Raw genomic sequence first — 6424 nt, 5'->3', positions numbered from 1 at the left:
TTGATCTACTTCACTCTTGCATGTAGGAGGGACGGATTGCAGTGGCTCAAGGGGTTAGAAATGGTGCTATTTCCACAGGGCAGAAATTTCTAACTGACTCAGCCAAGGGTTTTGAGAACCAGAGAGTCATATAAAATCAGCCTTTCTGGGGCATCATAAATTCAAACATCAGACACACCAAGTCAAAGCCCCAAGTCCAGGGTACCAGAATCAGAGACGAGGATAGTGTCTCAAAGCCAAGAGCTGACAGCTCGGCTTTGATGGGAATAAATGCAGAGGAGGTTGGATGGGATTTGGAATGTTCTCAATGGCCGAAGCCTCATGAGGAGAGACAGGTAGGCCAAGAGCAGGGAGAATAATCACTTCTTTGGGAGGACTTTTGATATTTCTGTGTGACCACAACTGTCACATGGGCATTCAAATCTTGATATAGAGTTTATGAAGGATTTTAACATGTGCTATTGTGTGTGACCAGATCTGCTAGTTAGAAATGATTATATTTTCTCATTATTATTGCTTAGAAAACTAAAGGATAGAGAAGTTATATGACTCGCCCAAAGTTACAAGCTAGGAAATAGTTGAGACAGGATTCAAGCAGAGTTGTATCTAATTTAGAAGTTCTTTTTATTTATTCTATAGATACTTACTCAGTACTTACCATATGCCAGACACCATTCTAGAGGCTTAGGAAATATCAGAAAATCAGAAGGACAAGCACCTACCCTTCTGGGTCTTACATTCTCTCCATTATAACTACATCATGCAGACCTTCTTGGTAGGCTCTTGATCTAACGAGTACAGGGTGGTTGTACCCAGTGCAATAATACAGCATATCTGTTTATGAAAAGAGGCATTTTCCAACCACAATTAATAAGAAGAAGAACAAGCATTTATTAAAGATGTATTATTGTGGAGTATTGCAAGAAGTGTTTTCTGTGCATTATCAAATTTATCTTCACAAGCACCCTCTGAGGCAGGTACTATTGTTCCCATTTTAAAGATGGAGAGATTGAGGCTTGAGGATTTTTTTTTTTTACATGATTCACACAGCTAGTCATATTACAGCTGGATTTGGATCCAGGAGAGTCTGACTCCAAAGCTCATGCCCTTTATCATAGCACCTCACTGTTAGCGGTTTTGTTGCTTGACAAAAAAAGAAGGAAAAAAAAAGAAGTGGTCAGAGATATACTCAAAAGGGGGGGGGGTACCATTTTGACTGGATGTCAGCAGGAGCTGCACTTTTCTTTTTTCTCACCCACATCGATAGGACAGTGTTTCTGCAGGATTTCCAGCAACTGTGGGCTATGGTCCCTCTCCTGATAAGGTCTTGTGAGATTAAAACAATTAAAAATCAAAATGACTCTCAGTGACCTTTGTTAAAGTACTCACAAAAGAGGGCTCAAATGTATTTTTTAAAAAGTAAATAGGGGCACCTGGGGGCACTGTATCATAGTCAGTTAAGCATCTGACTCTTGATTTCAGCTCAGGTCATGTTCTCACAGTTCTTGAGCTCAAGCCCTGCATCAGGCTCTGTGCTGACAGTGCAGAGCCTGCTTGGGATTCTCTCTCTCCCTCTCTCTCTGTCTCCCCACCGCCAAAAAAAGATAAACATTAAAAAAAATAATAGGGCGCCTCAGTGGCTCAGTCAGTTAAGCATCTGACTTTGGCTCAGGTCATGACCTCTCAGTTTGTGGGTTTTTGCCCTGCGTTGGGCTCTGTGCTGACAGCTCTACCCCTCTCTCTACCCCTCTCTTGTTCTCTCTCTCTCTCTCTCTCTCTCAAAAATAAATAAATAAACATTAAAAAAAAAACAATAAAAGGGGCACGTCGGTGGCTCAGTTGGTTAGACGTCTGACTTCGGCTCAGGTCATGATCTCAGGTTGTGAGTTAGAGCCCCACATTAGGCTCTGTGCTGACAGCTCAGAGCCTGGAGCCTGCTTCGGATTCTGTGTCTCCCTTTCTCTCTGTCCCTCCCCCACTCATGCTGTGTCTCTCAAAAATGAAGAAATGTTAAAAAAATTTTTAATAATAAAAAATAGAAAAGCAAATGTAAAAAGATTTCAAAAATAAATAAAATATTTAACAATAATAATCCAGGACTAAACTCCAAATTCTATAAGCAAAACAAGAAAGTTGTGGAGAAACATTCATGGAGACAGAAGCTTGCTCCTGTCTTCATTGTATAGGGAAGTAAACAGGATTTCATTGTTGAAGGTGATAATAAGAAAAGTTAATTGTGAGTATTTTTTAATGCACAAGGGGTTTGACATTAAAGACACGCTATCTCCTCTTCTCAAAGTCCCACTAAAGGAAAAATGTCCCACACGATGATCAGGATGGGAGAAGGCTCCTTAGCAGCGGGAAGAATGGAGGGAAGGCAGAAGGGAGAAGTGGCAGCTAATCACACTGTGTCAGACTCGCTTTATGGCCCTGCATATTGTTAATTTTAGCAAGTATTTTTTTTCCTGTATCCCCTTTAAAAAGTAGGTATTTGCAGTTTCTAAATGCATGTTTTGTATGTTTCATTATTTCTAAAATTAAGTAAGTACCTGTTATTTCTAAATTATCATAGTAGGAGCTGTGGGGAAAGAGCTTTATTTGAAAGCAGTAGTGCCTATTTTTAAAGAGCTTAGAGCACAGCTCCCATCGCAATTTGAAAAAAATAAGTTTATGTAGGCAATAAAACCACCTGTAATCTCATGGTAACCTAATAAAAACATTAACATTTTATTTTACTTATTTTAGTCCCCCCTCACCCCAAATACCTATTACTCATCTAAATCATGTCACTCGGGCAAACTGAGACACTGCCTTCCCCCACTCTGTTAGATACCTTTGCTCTCTCTTTCTACACCCACTCCCCTTAACCCTATTCTGTGTCCTGGGAATCTGGCTGGTATGGACACATCAACACTTTCTCCTTCCTCTGGCATCCAGTTGGCATTTGGCTAATGGGAAATCCCAGCAGGGTTGCAGAAGGAAGGAGTAGAATGATATTGGGTTAATTTTTCTCCTTGCTCTCTTCCCGCAGGTTCACTGCAGGTAGACTTCATTTTTCAGTTGAAGATCAAAGCTCCTGTCAAGGAACTCCTGTCCATGTGACTTTCTCCTTCCAGGTGCCAGTAACTTTATCCTTCCATCCACCCTCCAGATTTAGGGGGTTGCCTCCACCCTGGGGTAATGTACTATGTGACTGTACTGCACTCTCCTCTCATCTTTGTAAGGAGTCTGTTTATCAAGCTTGTGTCAAATTAGTCTAACTAAAGCTTGCCATTTATCTCCTGTTGGGATCTTGATTAAAACAATAAATGGTATCGTATGAGGTCCCAGAATAGAGACCTTCAATATTGGGTCCTGGGATTGGGTTGCTCATATGTTTGACTAATGTAGGGATAACCTCCTTGCCGCGGGGAGGTGGGATGTAGGTAATCCATGGTAAGTGGAGACATGCATCATGATTAGGGTTTCATCAATAGTAGCATGGATAATGTGCAGGTGGGGGACATAAAGTGCCTGTGATACCTTATGGATATGGTGATAATTATCATAAATATTGTGAAATCACATGGCCTCCTCTGTTGGCTCTGGAAGGTATTCTTGGGGGAGAGGAGAATTTGTAAGCTGTAAACACTGAACTGAGAACATGCTGGACACCTGGAAGCTTTCAGGCTGTGTTTGAAGAAGCCCTTCAGCTGCTATCATAGGGCAACTACAGTGAGGATGAGGCCACATGTCTTTGTAGCACCACTCATTATGCATCCGGTGCAATGCTACACCACAGAAAAGACTGTCATGGGAGAAAGTATGTGATCCCGAGTTGTGGGTTGAGTACATATGAGCAGGCAAGTATGAGACTGAGACTAAAACTTTAAATCCTTGAATTTCTCAAATTCTTCTGAGCTTCCTTTGGCTACAAGGCAGTTCTACCCATGCACCGCCTCTGACTCCCACCACCCACCCCCCAGCCACCATCAGCAGCAGCCTTACCATCAGAGGGGCAGCTGCGTCAGAAGCTGAAGTTGATTATCCCAGGGCTCATTCCTAGCACACCTCCCTGTCTCCAGGCCTGTCATCAGACCCAACAGAGCAAGAATTGAGGAGCAGAAGGCTATTCCTACAAGAAAGAACTTATTCACCAGAAGAATTTCAAGGCTGGGACAGCAGTGTGGGACTGAATTATAAGGGTGTTTGTGCAAGTAGGAGAGAATAGCAATTTCTAATGGGCCAAGTTCATGAACACTGGAGCATCCTTCTAGGATTTGGGACTTAATGTGTTGGTTAAGCCATGTACCTTGGGCACTCGTGTCTCCTAGATTGGATAATTGAAACTCAGACTCAAAGCATGTGAGTTAATGAGGTTTAAATACTGGAACTTCCTTGATATGTTTCAGAGAAGGGAGTCTGAAGTTTCAGGGAGACGGAAATGTGACAATGTGTCTACCCTGTGCCATCTCGTAGCCTGCCTCTAACCATATCCTCATAGGAGAGCCTGGAGACATGCCCTTCACCAAGGCATTAACACATTCACTAGTGAGAGGAGCAGAAGCATCCATAAAGCATGTTGTGTTGTCTGTATCCTGTGGGCTGGAGATTTGGGAACTGGATTTCCTGATCTTGATGGAGTTAATGGGATCCCACACAGCATAAGCTAGGTGGCAGCTCTTCACCATTAGACACAGAGTGGGTACAGGTAACAGGATAGACACAGGGATGGAGCGGTCACAAAAACACTCTCTCAGGGATCTCTGAAGTTGGTTAATTGACCACAATATCCCTAAACACAAAGTAATCTACTAGGGTGCTGCTTTATATATATGGTAAAAATTCTAAGACTACTGGCCAGAAATATGACTTGAGTCTCTGCAGTGAGGATTTTCAACTTTTTACTTAATCCCAAAACCAAAACCAATTCACATATCCACAATCTCTCAGCCATGGGTGAGACTGGCCCTCCTTGAAGAAGGATCCTACTATGTTTCTCCACGTGTATAATGTGAATCTTCCTCATATATTTCTCCAAAGGGGACTGCAGCCACTTACTAAGGTGTTATGCACTGAAAAAAAAAGGATAATAGCTATGTTTTCCATGGTCATTAGATACGGGCTCCTAACTGATGCTAGTATCCAGAGACCCAAAATATCTCCATGGTCCACCCTTCAGGATGGGGTCTTATAGAGACGAAGTAATAGATGGGATCTTGGCTCTAGAAGGTCTCACACGGACCCAGTGGCCCAAACACCCACCTGTCATTTCTCCCCAATCCTGGAATATGTAGTGGGAATAAATATACAGAATTGTCAGAGTAAGTGCTATGATAGTTGAGAAGGTCAAGACCAAGTGAAAGGCCTTGTAACTAATGTGAATTGATAACTGTCCCCAGAACAAGACACATAAATCAGGAATTAGCACTTACAGAAAAGATTTGAGAGACTGCAGGAGTCATGATTCCTACCCAATTCCCATTTAACTCATCTGTTTGGCTGCTACAAAGGGCACTTATATCATGGAGTGTAACAGTTGGTTATCACAAATTTAGCCAAATGGTACTGCTACTACCAGCTATGATCCCAGAAGTATCATCTTTACTGGAGCAACCCAGCCCAATTCCTGGCACATGGAGCTATGACTTGGCAAATGCTTTTTGGCCCATCTCAATTAGTAAGCAAAATCAGAATCATCCTGTGTGTACAATAAAGCAGTATATGACCATCTTGATCCAGAGCCATGTCAGCTCTCTTGGTGTTTGTCACTGTAGTCTGGAGGGGCCATGATTATTCTCATAACCTACTAAATATCGCCCTGGTCTGTTACATTGGTGACATTATGCTAATTGGTTATGGTTAGCAGGAAAGAGCAAACACCCCATATACCTTAAGATATATCCATGTCAGAAGATACTGGGCAAATCCTGTTAAATTTCAGATGCCTAGCACATTGATGAAGCTTCTAGGGTCCAATGGTCTGTGCTTATCAGCATTATGCCATTGAAATCACAGCCTGTTTGCTGTGCCCTTCATCTTCCACCGCGAAGAAAGAAGTGCAGCACTTGCAGGCCTCTTTGTGTGTTGTAGACAACATGCATCATATTTGGTCATGCTCCTCTGACCTGTTTATTGAGTAACTCATAATGATGACAGCTTTGAGTGGAGCTTAGAGCATAATAATGCTCTGTAACAAGTCCAGTCTGTGATGTAAAGCATTACAAAGCTTTGTGATGCTGCAGGCCCAATGGTATTGAAAACATGTATAGCAAACAGAGATCCTGTATGAAGCCTCTGGCAAGCCCCAAGAGGTGCTTGACTCCTAGTGTTTGTAATGAGGACTTCTTCTGTGACAATTATTCTCTATTCGAAAAGCATTTACTGGACCCTGGTAGAAACTGAATGTCTAGCCATCAGACACCAAGAGACTATGAGACCTGAG

General features: G+C 42.3%; 1 long non-coding RNA gene across 1 annotated transcript; it reads right to left on the bottom strand.

Annotated features, from left to right (window-relative positions):
- Positions 1-871: 871 nt before the first annotated feature.
- On the bottom strand, positions 872-6128 carry LOC132695450 (uncharacterized). Its single transcript, XR_009617818.3, has 3 exons — positions 5872-6128; positions 3988-4114; positions 872-1143 (listed from the first exon to the last, which is right to left on the bottom strand). It is a non-coding gene; the product is annotated as an uncharacterized LOC132695450 (long non-coding RNA).
- Between the last annotated feature and the right edge of the window lie 296 nt (positions 6129-6424).

Source organism: Panthera onca, chromosome B4 (genome assembly GCF_046562875.1).
Source record: "Panthera onca isolate mPanOnc1 chromosome B4, mPanOnc1 haplotype 2, whole genome shotgun sequence".
NCBI lineage: Eukaryota > Metazoa > Chordata > Mammalia > Carnivora > Felidae > Panthera > Panthera onca.
Note: the sequence above shows the minus strand (reverse complement) of the source record. Positions and strands in the feature narration are given on the sequence as shown.